Source organism: Oryx dammah, unplaced genomic scaffold, assembly GCF_014754425.2.
Source record: "Oryx dammah isolate SB20612 unplaced genomic scaffold, SCBI_Odam_1.1 HiC_scaffold_18, whole genome shotgun sequence".
In the NCBI taxonomy this organism is placed as follows: domain Eukaryota; kingdom Metazoa; phylum Chordata; class Mammalia; order Artiodactyla; family Bovidae; genus Oryx; species Oryx dammah.
Genome location: NW_024070202.1, coordinates 75,048,758 through 75,066,642, shown reverse-complemented (window position 1 = coordinate 75,066,642; position 17,885 = coordinate 75,048,758). Strand labels below are relative to the sequence as shown.

Genomic DNA, 17,885 nt, shown 5'->3' with positions numbered 1-17,885 from the left:
CAGCCCCATGGTCCTCAGGAACTCCACCAGCCCTGTGGACCTCAGGAACCCCTAATCCCATGGTCCTCAGGACCTCCACCAGCCTCATGGTCCTCAGGACCTCCACTACCTCCATGGTCCTCAGGACCTCCACCATCCCCATGGTCCTCAGCACCTCCACCAGCCTCATGATCCTCAGGAACTCTACCATCCCCCTGGTCCTCAGGACCTCCACCAGCTCCGTGGTCCTCAGGACTGCCCAATCCCATGGTCCTCAGGACCTCCACCAGCCCCCTGGTCCTCAGGACCACCCAATCCCATGGTCCTCAGGACCTCCACCAGCCCCATGATCCTCAGGACCTCCACCAGCCCCCTGGTCCTCAGGACCACCCAATCCCATGATCCTCAGGACCTCCACCAGCCCCATGATCCTCAGGACCTTCACCAGCCCCCTGGTCCTCAGGACCGCCCAATCCCATGGTCCTCAGGACTTCCATCATTCCTGTGATCCTCAGGACCTCTAACAGCCCCATGATCCTCTGGACCACCCAATCCCATGATCCTCAGGACCTCCACCAGCCCAATCCCATGGTCCTAAGAACCCCCAGCACCATGCTATTCTGCTGCATCCAAGCTGATATCTCAGCCATCAAACCACAGCAAGCCCTGCTGAGTTTGCAAGGGTTAACCATATCCCAGGACACAGTGAGCACTCAGTAAACGCTAGCTGCCTGAGAGCAATGAGTGAGGGAGTGAATGAACAAACAAAGGAAGAAACAATGGAGTCACTCTCTGACAGGGCCTCACACAGAGTCAATAATTAATGTCAACCCACCCACCATCATCACCCTCAGGTACATACCTTTTATTCCCAGCAAACAGCCTGAGATCTATGAACTGCTGGCACACCACATCTCATTCATCAGGCTGGGAAGAGAACAGCATCCTGGAGATGGAAGCTGGTGATGTTTGTGGTGGGAGGAGGGTAGCAGGGGAGGTGGGGTGGGGGGTGTCGTGTACCACAGGGCCATGAATTTAGCCAGGGCCAAGGCCCTGAAGCAGCCACTGGCCATTTGCGGCAGGACAGATGCACCAACTAATCAAGAGACCCAGCTTGTGGCTGGTAAACAAAGCCACACTCTTGCTCTCAACTCTTCTATCATCATCTGAACGTGAGTTATCTGCCTCCAGGCACCAAGGGTACCATACAGCACATCCAAACTTCTCTCTAAAATCTAGACATTTTTTTAAAAAGACACTCAGTCCTACAGAAAGAATTTGTGAACATGATCTGAGCAGCCTGGGCAGAAGCAGATAAGTGGGAGAGGCGACTCTTTTCTCAGCAGGAGTCTGATGGATGCTCAACATTTTTATAAGAACAAAACTGTCATTTAAATATCAGACAAGAGATTACACATTGCTAGTGGATATGTATAGTGACTGGAATCCATTCTGAGAGAAAGACAAAGGAAATAATTCTTGCCATTTTACAGTGTGGACTTCAAGGAACCCCACAACACACTCTGTCCAAAATGAATATTCTTTTGTGCTACCGAAATAGTGAAGTAACAGTTTTGTATTCCCAGCTCTTGTCAGGGAGCCCTCACGGATTCCTAGCAGGCGCTGACCATCAACTTTCTATAATATGACAATTTAAAATATGGCTACTTTCCAAGAAAATAACAGTGGGCTAGATTCTCAAGCCTGTAAAATAAGTGTCAACTGCCCTCCTCTGAAAGTTCATGGAATACACTGCAAAGCAAAACTCCCAGAAAGAAGAAAATGGTGGCCTTGGGAAAAAAAAAAAATAATAATGAAACCCTGGGAAAATATGCAACCACCTCCCTCTCTTCTTGTAAAGAACCAGCTTCTCAAATGTTTCCACTTAACTGTGGAATTGTCCCTCCTCTAATGAAGGCTTACAGGAGGGAGGCTCCAGAGGCAGAGGCCTTGACCAAGGTCACACAGGCGTCCCTCCACTCCTTCCAAAGCCCTTATCACATGAAGATAGAAGAAGCCTTGGTCCCTGTCCTTGGAAGAGCTCAGATTTTTGTGAGGAGAGATATAAACAACATGTACATGGCCCTACCCCAGAGTACATCAGAAGACGAAGGACGTGCTAATTGGGCATCAGAAGGGCAATGTGAGCCTGTGATTGTCAGGCTCCCTCCCAGAGGACATGCGCTTGGGGGGGAAGAGCTCGGGGGCCCCACAGACCCACCTCCTTCCCAGGAGCTCTATCTCAGGGAGGCGGGCTAGCATGGCGAAAAAGCCTTCTGGATTCAGCTCCTAGAAAGGCCAAATGATAAAGTGAAAAGAAAAGTAATGACAAGATACCTAGTATGTACATGCATGCTAAGCTGCTTCAGTCGTGTCTGACTCTTTGCGACCCTATGTACTATATAGCCCACCAGGCTGCACTGTCCATGGGATTCTCCAGGCAAGAATACTGGAGTGGGTTGCCATGCCCTCCTCCAGAGAATCTTCCCGACCCAGGGATCAAACCTGTGTCTCTTACATCTCCTACATTGGCGGGAGGGTTCTTTCCCACCAGCACCACCAGGAAGCCCACTGTGTACATGACATTACATTTGCCCCAACAACCCAGGGAGGTCCTTTATACCAACTCCCCATGTTCAGCAGCACTTCAGAGGAGCAAGGTGTCTGTCCCAGGGTCACACAGAGAGGCAGGACCCAGGCCACAGTGTTCACTGCGGAGCCCACTCCCTTTTTGCCCTGGCCCCAGAGTAAACAGGCAAGACCGTGCCGTTTCCAGCAGCATCAGAAGACACAGAGAAGCTGATATCCTAAAAGTGCACAGGCCTGACAACAGACAGAACGCATCAGAAGCAACCAGTGAAGCCAAATGGAAGGAAGGAGGGAGACGCAGGGGTCGAGGGAGAGCAGACAAGAAAGATCACTGTTGGCCAAAAGTCTTCGTCAGCTCCAGCCCGTTAATCCAACTTATCTTGGCAGCGAAACCTGAGAGCTGAGCCTGTCTGGACCCCACTAGAACATTATTAGTTGCAGAGCTGAGTTCAGCCCCGACAGGTTCTAGCTGGACCCTAGCCAAGATTCCTGGTCACAAAGCCTCCCAGAGCCAAGGTCAGCATCACAGCAGCTCCAATGCACGTAATCCCATCAGCACGTGGCAGACCACAGGGCACAGTGCCAGGCCCTGACCCTGGCGCCTTTGTGAAGACCTCACTGGGCAAGGGCCTCACTCACATCCACCCACTGTTGCCCGCAGGACCCAGGAGCAGGGGAGAAAACCTGGCCCTTCGGGGCACAACAAGCAGTCTAGGTAGAGGGGCTGTGTCCCAGCCAGGCCTGCACATTCCTCCCTGTGGGCTACACACAATATCAGCAACCGGCGGAACCCCAGCAGGCCAGAGCTCAGAGGCTGCTTCTTCCACCTTCTGAAAGCAGCAGCTCTAATAAGAATCCAACCGAGCAGCTAGGAGCTCGTGCAAACACGGCCATTACTCTGCAAGGCTGTAAGGGTCATCACTGTGATAATTGTGAAGTCAAGGAAGAAATATGGGCAATGCTTAGGATAAGATACAGGTTTGGGAAAACCATCAGCATAAAAAGTACATACATACACACATCACACGTCTAACACTGTGTGCTAAGTCGCTTCAGTTGTGTCCAACTCTTGTGACCCCATGAACTGTAGCCTGCCAGGCTCCTGGGTCCACAGGATTCTTCAGGCAAGAATACTGGAGGGGGTTGCCTATTTCCTCCTCCAGGGGATCTTCCTGACCCAGGGATCAAACCATTGTCTATCCTGTCTCAAGCATTAGCAGGTGGGTTCTTCACCAGTAGCGCCACTTGGGAAGCCCAAACCTCGAACACTTACAAAAACCAAGCCAGAAAGAGGAAGATGATCAGGTATTTGTAAGTGTGAGAATGGAGGAACTTTTATAAATGTTTAAACATCATTTAAGTCATGATAGGGTTTCTAACAAGAAACATGTTCCATAAAAGTGCATTAAGCTCTTACAGATGACCTATAATTTGGACTTTTTTGCATTTAAATGGGGGCAGGGAGGAGCAAAGAGCAAAAGAAGTCACTCTCTTGTTGCCAGTCACCCATCTCACCCAAAGTCTTCATCAGCCTGGCCAGCCCTCAGCCCAAAGACTTTCCTATTTGTTATGCTAAGAGCCACCTTCCTCAGGGGCCTGTGCGCAGCTGCCCCTCCCCTTCACATGCCAGCAGGGCAGCTCAGGAGCCATACAGGCAGGTGCCCCGATGCAGGCAGGCACCCCGGGGTCGGGTAGGCTCAGCCCCACACCCCTAAAAGCTGGGTGCACACTCACTTCTCCTGCAGGTCAAGGCCCACAGTCCCCCTACCTGACCCTCACTCCTGCCCACCCCCACCATGCTGGTACACCCCTCATTCTGGGCCACAGGATCTGCAGGGCTAAAATATCCTCCGGCTCCACAGTTCTCTGACCACTTAGCCCAGCAAGCTGTCCTTCCTCTGTGGTTGCACCCATGCACATTTCCTGTGTGCAGACTGAGCTCCCTACCCAAGCCCCCACTGCCCCAAGGTGGCCAGCACTCATGAGACCTGCCACTCCCATTAGCGTGGAAGGCTAAGACTTTGACACAAGGTTCCTAGTTTCTGGAGCTGAATGCTGGTGTCCTCTTATTCCTCTGCCTTCCTCAATCCCTTCCCTCTTCTGGAAACACATAAGGCAGTTCCTGCCCAAGGCCTTTGCCCTCACTGACCCTCCACCCGATGGATCCTTCCCTAAGCACCCAGGATTCACTGACTCTGATGCATCCTTCAGCCCATCATCTCCCTCCAAAGAAGCCCCACCAGACCACCCTGTAGAAAGCCCAGTGCCCAGGGCCTGAACCCAGTCTGAGCCAGGAAGGCTTCATAACAGGGGACAATATAAGGATGAACCACCTCCTTTGAAGCCCAACCAATTCTGCAAATGCCCACACTGGAAACAATGCCAGCAATTCTGGTCCAACATGTTCCAGCACTGGGGGTAAGGCCTGCTAGTTGGCATTCCTGACTTGAGATGGTGAATACATTCTTAAAGGGTAAAAATTAACCAGCGTCCACCAGCATCCGGTCCTGCAGGCTCCATGTACTGATCAGAAGAGTTGCCTCCCAAAGGCACAGCCATCTTCATTGCCATTTCACCAAGGCTAAGCCAGAGCAGAGCCCAGGTCTGTGTTGTTCCCGAGGAAACCTGGAGTAATTGCACTCATACATCATAGGTTCTGGCATGCAGGTCCCAGACTGAACCATTTATCCAAATTAAAACCATTCTCCAGAAACAAAATCAGACCCTTTTAATTGAAAAATAAAACCAAGCAACCCTAAAGTCTCCTTTTTTTTTTCTTAATGAAAGACATTCTTCCTGCTTTCTCATTCCATTAATCACTGAGTTTATACAATCTGTCAAAATAGCTTGGTAAAAAGTCTTCTCTTCCTTTTCCTGCAGGCCTGGTTTTTCCCAGCAGGCGCCAACCCGGCCAGGAGTTCAGGCACGCTGGGTGAGCACCAAGAGGATTCAGCCAGCATGCTGTTTCTCAACTGCAATTTGACCTTATATTCAAGGGACTTCCAAAAGCTTGTGTTCACTTCTAGGTATACACCCCAGGGAAGTGAGAGCAGGGACCCAAACACATACCTACAGACCCATGTTCGGAGAAGAGTTATTCAAAATAGCCAAAAGGTGAAAGTAACCCAAGTGTCTACCAAAGGAAAACTGGACAAAGTGGTCTTTAAGTACAATGAAAGATTCCAGAAGGAAATCCTGGTACATCCTACAACATGGATGAAAGCCGAGGATATTAAGTGAAGTGAAATAAGTCAGTCACAAAACACCAAATATTGTATGATTCCATTTCCATAAGGCACCTAGGGCAGTAAAATTCATAGAAATGGAAAGCTGAATGGTGGGTGATGAGCTGTGGGAGGAGGAAAGAGGAGTTAGAGCTTACTGAGGATGGAGTTGGTTTTGCAAAATGAGAACAGTTCTGCATATGATGATTTCACAATATCAAAGTACCAATGCCACTAATGTACACTTGAAAATGGTTATGTTACGTGCATTTTACCACAATCAAAAATAGTTTATGTTCTTTGACCTTACAAGTCCTTCCAAGAACATGACTGGCCAGGATCTTGCCCAATCTCTATGCAAGAATGCACACAAGGCTGCAAGTGACCAGAGGACAAAGAAATGGTCATCACGTACATACTGGGTTCTGTACTGTATGAATGAATTCACTTGTGTGAATGCAGAGTTACTCACAAGTGGGGAAGTGCTTACACTGCCGCACTGATGCTACTATGTATGATCTCAAATCGGTAAACTTGAAAAACACAGAATGCACACAGCATACAAAAAGGTGAAAACACTGCTCCATGGGTGGCACTATTAGGCCACTTTTCCTGCATTTTTAACATTTCTCCCTTTTTTCTAAGTCTACAAAAAATATATTACACAAAAACTACTTTGTAGAAAAAGAGTCAAAAATTAATTTAGGAAACCAAGGCACATCCATTACCTGGGAATCCCCTCCCACCCACTGAGCAACATAGATGACAATCGCCCCCTCCCCTCCTAGGGCAGGTCAGGAGAAAACATGCGCCTAGCCAGCTGAGAGCCAGTCCTGCCTCACTCAGCCACCAGTGGACACAAGCAGAGGTGTGTCCTCTTTCCTCCACCCCCAGCCACTTCTCTTTCCAGAGAAGACAAACTGGAAACACACCTGGCCAAGATCTAAAGGAGACTCCCACAGCCCCCACCACCTCCTCCAGTTATAACAAAGGATTGCCCCTGACAGGGATCAGATAGGGACTCCAAGAATGCAGAAGTGATGTTTCAACAGGAGCCCCAGGGTGGGGGCGGGGGGTGGGGGGGCAGTGACAATTCGGCAAAATGAGAGTAAGCAATGGCCCAAGAGCCAGCAAGCAGGAGGGATGCCCTGGGCCACACAGGAGACCCAGTAGTCAAGCAAAACAGCACCCAGGAGGAGCACTGGTGTGAGTCCCTTGGAGCGCAGTGACGTCCCCAGGCTGCAGGTGGGGAACCAAGAGGGCAGCCTCGGGACAAAGGGTGCTTTTACCCCAGATCTGTGGCTGCCAGAGCCCGGCTCTCTCCTCCCAGCACGCTGCCTTCACCGTACCTTTGATGTGTGTCCAAAATCACCAATGGTGAGGGGTGAGCACTCAGGAAACCTCTGAGAAAGGTGATGGATTATGAGCAGAGGAGAGTCAATGCAGCCCTTTTGTTCCCGCAGCCAGCGCCTGCAGCCCTGTCGTCGTCGAAGTCGGGGAGGAATGTGTACAGAACGCAGACGCCCCAGCTAATGGCCCAGCCTGGCCCTGGGGCGACATGCATGGCCAGATGAAGGCTGCTCCCCCACGCCCTGGGAGGCTCCACAACGAGTGAGAGTGAGATGCAACACGGAGCAGCTGTGGGCCAGGGTAATGATGGAAGCGGATTCCTGAATCCTCCGGTGTGAAAAGTCCAGCTCCCGAGTTCCCGGGCCACAGCCGCCTCTCCCTGGAAGAAGAGCGGAGCAGGGTACTTGGCACGCGAAGCCTTTGCCTCTGCCCCTCTCAAGAGCCTTGGCCGTCTTCCATCGGGGCACCTATCTCATGAGTGTGTCTTTAAAACTTTGGGGTTTGTTGTTTATCACCAGTTTTGGAAAAGCTACACTCATGAGGTACCAGGTCACACCGTGATGCTGCAACCCACTGAGACACAGTGAAAAGAGATGAGACCCTTCCCAGCTGAAATGAGACTCAGCCCACGGGTGCAAGCTGGTCGGGAGTAGCACCAACTGTCTGGAATGAGAATTCCCACAGATGTCACCTCAACCTCAGAACAGAGCCAGGCCTGTACGAGGTGTACTAAGTGCTATCAACTCCCCCAAGGAGAAGAGGACGAGGAAGGCAGGCAGCTGGCCACATGCCACAGTCACAGCCCAGGGAGGAAGGAAGAGGGACAAAGGCTGTGTTCGAGGAAGCAGCTGTGGCTGGAACCCAGGCCAGCTGTGGACAGTGAGCACCCGAGAGCTCCGGAGCTTCCGCCAGGCACTTGAGGCAGGTCGAGAACCAGAGATACCTGGGTTCCACTTTGGGACCCTGCCCAACACCACACCACCCCCTCCTTGCACATGCTCAGGCCCCTGTGACCAAGAGGACACTCGCTTTCTCTGGGTGAGGGCCAGGCACAGGCTCTGTCCCCAGACAGACCTGAGTTACAACCAGCCCCATGACACAGGCAGGTGACTTAAGCTCACTGAGTCTCAGTGTACATTCCAGAAAACTAAGATAAAAATATTTTCCTGCAACGTTGGGTGATGATCTATCTAATCGTGGAAAGTAAGCACCCCCAGGTGCATGGGTGACCACGCCATCAGAAGAAGGCATTAATCTTGCAAGGTTACTAGGCTGGGAGCGGGGGAGGAGGGTGGCAGAACAGGAGCAAAGCCTTCTCTCCCAGAGTTGGTGTCTCTGGGGAGCACCCCCTTGGCACAATCAGGATATGCTCCACAAGAGGGAATTTTCCTTAAACATAAATTTTTCAGTAATTTAGCCCATTTGGGACCAAACATTAATACCAGATCATTGCCTTCCTTTTTTAAAAAGTAACATAACGCTTTAAATGTCTAGGGGTCATTCTGATGACTATCTTCCCCTCAATGACACCGCAGGGCATTCTCACAGCTCCCAACAGTGGCCCCAGATGGCGGTCATCCTCACTGGCTCCTCCCTCCTACCCAGCAGAGGAGCCCCCGGGGGGTCTGAGGCAGCAGGTGGGAGACATCCAGCCTCCCTGCACCAGGGACAGGCGCACAGTTGGGACCCCGAGTGCACACAGAGCAGAACAGAGAGGTGTCCCCGCAGGAGGGCCCAGTTCATGGATCTGGCAAGAAACACACCAAAATGAAGGGGAGTGGCGCAGAGCAGGTGCTCACCAAACACATTCCTAAAATTCAGAGTGCAATAGGAAGCTCCAGAAACCTGGAGAGTCTGGTTTGCTGCTTTTATGGGAAAAGGACAGACAAGAAGCAGACACGTGTTCCCATGCTGAGTCCACTAGAACTACAGAATGGCAAATCTGCCTGGTCTGAGGACTCAACATACTGGAAGATTCAAACCATCTTCTGAGCCTAAGAGAAGATAACTCACATTCAACAGCATTTTGACCGATTTTTAACGTCTAGGTGTTTTAAAAAGCAGTGAGGCAGCACCGAGAATACATCCCTGCAGTCGGACAGTCGGGGTTTGAATATTAGCTCCACATGGACATCCCTGGGAAGATCGGGTCTCATCACACCGTCTCACACCTGCCTCTGCTTAGCCATGAGGGTTAACAGAAGTAATTATTTCCATAGCTAGAGCAGCGCTCAGAATCTGGACAATAATGAAGACAGTAAGATTCTAAAAACATTTGCTAACAGCCAGAAAACAGGTAGCTATTCTGAGTTAACAAAATGCCTATTGAACAAACCGAATGCCTATTGAACAAACCAACTAACCAGACCTCTTGTTCTGGATTAATAGAGACAACTGCAAAGGATTCCAGGGGAACAGAGCCAGCCCTAGGTCACTGATGATCCCCCTAACTCACCGGGTCTCACAGGAAAGAGCCTGGGGTTCGAGGTCTGCATAACTTGAGAACCCCACCCCTCTCCAGCTTCCGCTGCCAGCAGACCCTTCAAACCCAGCCTCAAAACAGTCCTTTCTAAGACAAAGCGGAACCACGGTAAGGAGAGCTCTGGGTGCACTAGGTGGCTGGGATACAAGGTAACTTTCTACCAGCAGGAGGCTGTTTCTCTAGCAGGAACACCCTGCACCTGGCCTCCATAAGAGTCTGAGGGTGTGAGTGGAGGGGTCAGGGCAGGGTGTGGTTGGGAGACAAAAGGTTACCCTCCAGCATGGTGGTGGTTTACTCCAGGCTGACCCTAGAGAAGGAGTGCTGCAGACACGGAGAGCCAGAGGACCAGGTCTGATCTGGTCCCTAAACATTCTGCCCTTTAACAAGCATACTCATCTGTAAAATAGGCCTGGGGCCTTGCATGCAAGCTGCCATTGCCACATGGTGGGTCAGAAATCTCTCCCCCCTCTGTCTTTCCCCTCTCTGTTCTTGCTTTGTGCCTTCTTCCCAGGCCATTTTTAATCCCATCAGTAATACCTCCTGCAGCCCAGGAACAGACTTCTACCTGGTAACATTTAGCTCCCAGGGTCACCTTTGCAGATAGCTCCATTTAAAACCAAGAAGTGCCAAAGCTACATTTTTATAAAAAGCCAAGTCAATTTGCATCCAGGAGTGCTCCCGGAGGCTACTCCTTTTTCTGTCTTCTCCATGGTTTGTAAAGAAATGATTCATCGGCTGCTGCTGATAACTGTGACACCTCGGCTGAGAAATTTGCTGTCAGGACATGCATCCACTTGACAGACAAGCAGCAGCAACTTCAGGGCCCTGGAATTTCACTGTCCTGGACAAACTCTGGGCTTCACCCCCATGTTGATTGAGCAACCACTTGGGCAAGATATTTAGCCTTTCTTTGCCTCTCAGTTTGCACATCTGTAAGATGGAGCAATTATCCCAGCTCCCTCCAAAGGTTATTTGAGCGAATGCAATGCATATATGCAAAGCACTTAGCACAAGCAAACATGTAGGATTTACTATGACCACATTGTTACTTTGCCTCTGGGGTCACTATTACTTTGTAAAATTACTAAGATTACTATTACTTTGTCTTTGAGGTCAGAAGTCTGGCCTTCTGCCAGTTCCCACAGTCAGCTCCCTATGCACAGAGTTCCCCTCATTCCCTGCACACTGGCCAAGCCTCCACCATCCTCCAGCTGCAGCGACTCCCTCGCCCCTCCAGGCCTCTGCACAGAAATGCCTTTCTTAATACTTGTTGATTGATTTGCAAATATAACCTCCCAGGCCCTAAAGAGGGGAAGAATCACAAGGACATATCTCTTTCTAAAGGCAATGAACTAAAGCATTTCAAAAAAATAGTATTCACTGACCCCATATACCAAAATGCCAAGATGGTTAGTTCTGAAGGGCTAAGTGATATGGATGCAATGATAATTTTCAATCAAATTCTCAGTATATTTAGAGTCCTCCATGATCATGGGCTCAAGTTACAGAGAGAGACTATGGGATGCGGGGGGACTGTCAGCAGATCAAAGTGTATGAAGGACAGGGATACCCTAGGGGTCTGGGGGTGCTTCTAAGTGGGCAGTGACCTCCTTCAATAGTGGTCTCCGCAGGCCCCACATCCCATGGGCTTTTATTTTTTAACCAGCGCTGTCTCAAGAATTGGAGTGGAGCTCTTCAGCCCATTCCCGCCCCACAGATTCTCAAATCACTTCAAGCAAACGACCCCGGCTCATTTATCAGACCCCGACGGCGCCCACCGAGTCCCAGACCCTCCCTCTTCCTGCCTGTCAGCTACAGCGCCGGCGTGCCAGCAGGCACGTGCCACAGGTGGCCTCGGCCACGCACGCCTCCGGCCTGGTTCCCGCTCCTTCAGAAGTTAGGAAGGAAGCACCAAGGGACCCCCTGCTTCCCGCCCAACACAGGGAAAGGGAAAGAGAAACGCACCGGAAAGCCTGCTTGCCAAGAGCGAGAGAAGGGTCCTAAGCCTTCCCATTGCAGCTCCAAGCTCGGCTCTCCGCTGCGGAGTCTCAGGACTCGTCCTAGAGAGCGAAGTTCACCCGGGCGCCGCCGCAACAGTGCGGCTCTGGCCCGCGGGGCCCCGATCGAGCTGGCCTGCTCCCCGGCTGCATCCGCCCGCCCCAGCGCTGTCCCCGCGCCCGGGACCCTGGCCGAACCCGCCCGCGCCCTCGCCGCGTTCACCCGCCTGCGTCCCTAAGTCCTGCTCCCTGGTACCCCGGATCCCGGCCGAGCTCTCGGTCCCCGCTCGCCCCAGCTCAGGTCCCCGCGCGCGCGGAACTCCGTTTGCCCGCGCGCCCCGAGCCCCTGGAGCGGACGCTGGCGCCAGCTCGAAACAAAGAGGTTGGCGGTGCGCTCCCCGCTCCAGTACCTGGGCGAGCGGCGGCGCGGTCGGTCCCGCGGGGCGATGGCCGCAGCAGGCAGGGCTCCGAACAGCGCAAGCAGCGCGCGGGCGGGCCCGTCCTCCTGGCTCGCGGCCGCGCCCGCCGCAGGGCCCCCTCGAGGCGGCATCGGCAATCGCCGCCGCCGCGCCCTGGCCGGCCGGTCACCTGGCCTCATCGCCCTAACAATGCGGCGCGTTCCAGGCGCGCCCCGGGCCCCGTGCGCCTCTGGGACCTCCCTAAGTTGGCCAGGTGGAACCGGGAATTATTAGACCCGTTGAGCAGCCCAGATTCAAAGTGTTCAGGGGGCTGGTGTGTTCCGGATGGGCAAGCGATTTCCTGATTCCTGCACAACGGCTTCATTTTTTCGTTAATTCATTCATTCGGCACTGTGAGTATTGTGTGTAAGAAAGCAAAATCTCGCTGCCTGCCTGTAACTCACAGAAGTAACCTATCTGGAGTAATGCAGACAGAAAGCGACAAGGCAGTGACAGAGGAAACCCAAGATGCTTTGGGAGCCCTGGGAAGTCCGACCAGGGGAGGGAAGGAGTGGGGAAAGATTTCAGAAATCACCTCTTCTTAAAATGAGGAGAAGGAAATGACAACCCACTCCAGTATTCTGGCCTGGAGAATACCGTGGACAGAGGAGCCTGGTGGGCTGCTGTCCATAGGGTCGCAGAGTCGGACACGACTGAAGCAACTTAGCATGCATACATGCATTGGAGAAGCAAATGGCAACCCACTCCGGTATTCTTGCCTGGAGAATCCCAGGGACAGAGGAGCCTGGTGGGCTGCCGTCTATGGAGTCGCATAGAGTCTGACGTGACTGAGCAACTTAGCAGCAGCTGCAGCAGGTTCTTAAAATGAAAGGGGAGAAATGAGCAGGCCAGGACTGGACAAGAAGGCCGCAGACAGAGGATCCAGAGGAGGAAACACAGATAGATACCAACACCCCCAAGACAGAGACGGCCCCTCATCTGTCCCTCAGCCTTGACTTCCCTATTGGTGAAATGTGGGGAGTGGACTGCATGCTCTTGAATTCCCCTGGTCAGACATATGCCCATGTAAAGCATTAGAAGTGCTATTCCTCCTGTACAAAAGAACAGTTTCATCAGCACTTTATCTTGTGAACACACAAAGCCCCTGACACAAAGAAGACTTTCCAAGAAGGTACTTCACTCTACAGCCTGCAGAAGCTACTTAAGATTGTAGCTGTCACTCCGACCAAATGTTCTTGGACTCCCACCTGAAAAAGTGGGCATATCTCAGAGTGCAATTACCAGGAACTGTCCCTGATTTAGAAATGAAGCACCTTAATCTACCCCGGCCTTTTGGGTCCAGCTCTGCCCATCCTGCCCATGCACAGAGCAGAAAAACACAGCTTATCAGGACCAGTGGAGAGACTCAACAAGAAAATCATTCATGAATGGACTTCTTTCAAAGTAGCCAGCTGGGACTTCCCTGGTGGCCCAGTGATTAAGAAACCACCTGCCAGGGCCTCTCTCCCATAGAGCTGTAAAAGTGAAACTGTTAGTGGTTCAGTTGTGACTCTTTGCGACCCCGTGGACTATAGCCTGCCAGACTGCTCTGCTCATAGAATTCTCCAGACAAGAATACTGGAGTGGGTAGCCATTTCCTTCTCCAAGAGACCTTCCCCACCCAGGGTTCAAACCCAGGTCTCCTGTGTTGCAGGCGGATTCTTTATTGTCTGAGCCACCGGGGAAGTATAGAGCTGTAGGAGGTCCCTTTTCTCCTCAGCCAGGACTGGAGGCCAAAATCAGCCCTTGAGGGTCATTGTCGCTGGGGGTGCCATGAGCTGGGAAGCTGTGTTTTCCTACCCCAGACATTTGTAGAAAAGGAAAAAAAAGAATATGCCTGCCAACCACAGGCTTGACCTTTGGTCCAAAAAGATCCCTTATTCCACAGCTCAACTAAGCTTGTACACCACAAGCACTGAGCCTGCACTCTAGAGCCCGAGAGCTACTGAAGCCCGTGCACTTGGAACCCATGCTCCACAACAAGAGAAGCCACCCCAATGAGACGCCCGCACAGTGCAACTAGAGAATAGCCACCACTCATCACAACTAGAAGAAGACCCAGCGCAGCCAAAAATAAATAAAGTAGCCAGTCATCCAAAATTCTGTGGCCCTGGATCCAAAGTAAGTCTGTCCAGGGAGGAGACAAAGCAGACCTTTTGTTTCACCCCTGAGGACCAAGGCCAGGTCTGCTCAAATTCTATTCCCATCATTCACCATCTCTTCAGAAGGATTTGACCAATCCCTAGAGAGATAAGAATGCCTTCCTCAGTGATCAATGCAAAGAAACAGAGAAAAACAATAGAATGGGAAAGACTAGAGATCTCTTCAAGAAAATTAGAGATACCAAGGGAACATTTCATGCTAAGATGGGCTCAATAAAGGACAGAAATGATATGGACCTAACAGAAGCAGAAGATATTAAGAGGAGGAGGCAAAAACCGAACGAAAAAGATCTTCACGACCCAGATAATCACGATGGTGTGATCACTCACCTAGAGCCAGACATCCTGGAATGAGAACTCAAGTGGGCCTTAGGAAGCATCACTAGGAACAAAACTAGTGGAGGTGATGGAATTCCAGTTGAGCTATTTCAAATCCTAAAAGATGATGCTGTGAAAGTGCTGCACTCAATATGCCAGCAAATTTGGAAAACTCAGCAGTGGCCACAGGACTATAAAAGATCAGTTTTCATTCCAATCCCAAAGAAAGGCAATGCCAAAGAATGCTCAAACTACCGCACAATTGCACTCATCTCACACGCTAGCAAATTAATGCTCAAAATTCTCCAAGGCACGCTTCAGCAGTACGTGAACTATGAACTTCCAGATGTTCAAGCTGGTTTTAGAAAAGGCAGAGGAACCAGAGATCAAATTGCCAACGTCCGCTGGATCATGGAAAAAGCAAGAGAGTTCCAGAAAAACATCTACTTCTGCTTTATTGACTATGCCAAAGCCTTTGACTGTGTGGATCACAACAAACTGTGGAAAATTCTTCAAGAGATGGGAATACCAGACCACCTGACCTGCCTCTCGAGAAACCTGTATGCAGGTCAGGAAGCAACAGTTAGAACTGGACATGCCAAAAATGAATAAAGTAGCCAGAGTGATACCAAATAGGAAAAGGAGTACGTCAAGGCTGTATATTGTCACTCTGCTTATTTAACTTATATGCAGAGTACATCATGAGAATTGCTGGGCTGGATGAGGCACAAGCTGGAATCAAGATTGCCGGGAGAAATATCAATAACCTCAGATATGCAGATGACACCACCCTTATGGCAGAAAGTGAAGAGGAACTAAAAAGCCTCTTGATGAAAGTGAAAGAGGAGAGTGAAAAAGTTGGCTTAAAGCTCAACATTCAGAAAACGAAGATCATGGCATCTGGTCCCATCACTGCATGGGAAATAGATGGGGAAACAATGCAGCCGTGAAATAAAAAGACATTTGCTCCTTGAAAGAAAAATTATGACCAACCTAGACAGCATATTAAAAAGCAGAGACATTACTTTGCCAACAAAGCTCCATCTAGTTAAAGCTATGGTTTTTCTAATAGTCATATATGGATGTGAGATTCGGACCATAAAGAAAGCTGAGTGCCAAAGAATTGATGCTTTTGAACTGTGGTATTGGAGAAGACTCTTGAGAGTCCCTTGAACAGCAAGGATATCCAACCAGTCCATCCTAAAAGAAATCAGTCCTGAATATTCATTGGAAGGACTGATGCTGAAGCTGAAGCTCTAATACTTTGGCCACCTGATGCGAAGAACTGACTCATTGGAAAAGACGCTGATGCTGGGAAGGATTGAAGGTGGGGGTAAAATGGGATGACAGAGGATGCGATGGTTGGATGGTATCACCGACTCAATGGACATGAGTTTGAGTAAGCTCTGGTAGTTGGTGATGGACAGAGACGCCTGGCGTGCTGCAGTCCATGGGGTTGCAAAGAGTCGGACACGACTGAGCGACTAAACTGAACTGAACTGCACTGCTCTGATTTTGAGCAGGGCATTCATTCCCCTGAGGCTAAAGCTTCCTGAACCCTGAGCCCCAGGCCTGGGAAACAGAGCAGGCATTTTTTTCTGCCCTCTAGGACACCTCAGCCCAAGAGGTAACAGGATGAAACAGGAGGTGTGGAGGGAAAGAGCCTCAGGGGAGTGGGGAGGTCACACCCAGCTGACCCCTAAATGGGAATGAGGCAGGTAATATTACTATCTATCTCCTTTTACTGATAGGCTAAAATCATAAGTAACTTGCCCGAGGTCACTCTCAGGTCAACTACAGAGTATGATAAGGATCCAGGACAATCAAGCTGACAAGCTACCCTAATTTTATTTTTCCAAATACTCTGCTCATCCATTTAGGTCAAATGTACTGAGCTGTGTCTTTGCTTAAATGTCTCTCCCAGTAGACTCCCTGGGGTGGGGGGCAGAGGGTGATGGTGGTGATAAGAGCCAACAGGTCTATCCTGCATCTTTGCATCACAAAATCTAGCACAACATCAAGGCCATACTAGCTGAATGACTAGTGAATTTGGTATTGCAGTATGAGGTACTGAGGTACCATGAGGTATTGCAATATCCAGCATCCACTTGCAGGAGCTGGGTTGGTAAGTTTGCCCAAGATTCCACAGCTAGGGCTCCCCTGGTGGTCTAGTGGTTAAGAATCTGTCTACCAACGCAGGTGACGTGGGTTCAATCCCTAGTTCGGGAAGACCCCACATGCCAAGGAGCACCTAAGCCTGTGCACCGCAGTGAAGACACAAGCCCTCATTGGCCACAACTAGAGAAAGCCTGTGCACAGCAATGAAGAGCTAGCACAGCCAAAAATAAACAAATAAATAAAGGCTTAGGGAAAAAAAAAAGCATCTAAGAAGCCGGGATTCACCCTTGTTTCTGGGACCATGGTGACTTAGACACCCATTCATGCAGTGTCTGTCCTCACACCTACAGAGTCTTCAGAAGGTGGAAGGCACCCTGGGCCCGGTGTCCCCTTGTATTCTCTGCTAACCCATGCAGCTGGCTCCTTGATTCACTGAAGTACAGACTCCACACCTGGCCCAGAGGCTCCTAAGGGGTGGCCCATGCCCCGTGAGGCTGTCCTGAGTCAAGGGACTCTGAACTTCACAGACTGACCTTTTGAATTCCCAAGAATTTAAACAAAAACAAGGCATGTAGCAATTATCTAAAAGGGAGTGCACATTTTTTTCCATCCTTACCCATCCAAAAATATCTCAAATCTGAAAACAAAAGTCTCAAACCAGTTTGGAGGAGGGAAAAGCAGGCATATGCCAAGAGTGGCAGTTCCCTTCCCAGCACTCCATGGGTGGGGGCTGGCCAGGAAGCGCTGATACCTCTGTCCCCTCAACCCCTCTCTGCAGCTTCAGTCTGGTTCCTCTAGGCCGGGAATTCTGAAAGAACTTTTTAAGAAACTTGTCATTGCCATAAAGATGGTCTTGGCCATGGCAAAAGTCTGATACGTTCTTGTCCTTAGATCAAAGGTAATACATGAGCAATGACTTGGATTTTTTTTTTAATTCCTTTGTCCTAAAAGTTGATATTGTCCAAAGAGTCCCTGAAAGGGGCAGTGGGAAACATCATACAAGATATAGTTACCTGGCTCCACAGTGCTGTGAGGAAAGGGTGGAGCAGGAGTGGGAGGATGTGCCTTAAGATACCGTGTCCCTCTGGACCCCCCTGGGACCATCACCCTCTCCTCCCTTTCCTTCTCCCCCTCAACACACAGTGCTTACCCACAGTTCAGTGCCTTGCCTTTCCTATACCCCAGAACCTTTTGCAAGCATATGGAAC

The 17,885-nt window shown here is 50.5% G+C and overlaps 1 protein-coding gene and 1 non-coding gene across 3 annotated transcripts in view; one reads left to right on the top strand and one right to left on the bottom strand.

The window, feature by feature from the left end:
• Window positions 1-12,068, bottom strand: part of TNS3 (tensin 3) — a 221,616-nt gene extending 209,548 nt beyond the window's left edge. Inside the window, exon 1 of one of the 2 annotated variants that reach the window (XM_040259791.1) lies at window positions 12,032-12,068. The gene's annotated coding sequence lies outside the window, so the exon portion shown is untranslated. Of the gene's footprint in view, window positions 1-7,141; window positions 7,292-12,031 lie in introns of those variants that run through there. The other variant, XM_040259792.1, reaches the window with a different exon arrangement.
• A 1,684-nt stretch (window positions 12,069-13,752) lies between these two features.
• Window positions 13,753-13,890, top strand: LOC120878297. The gene has a single exon (XR_005724505.1).
• The last annotated feature ends 3,995 nt before the right edge of the window (window positions 13,891-17,885 follow it).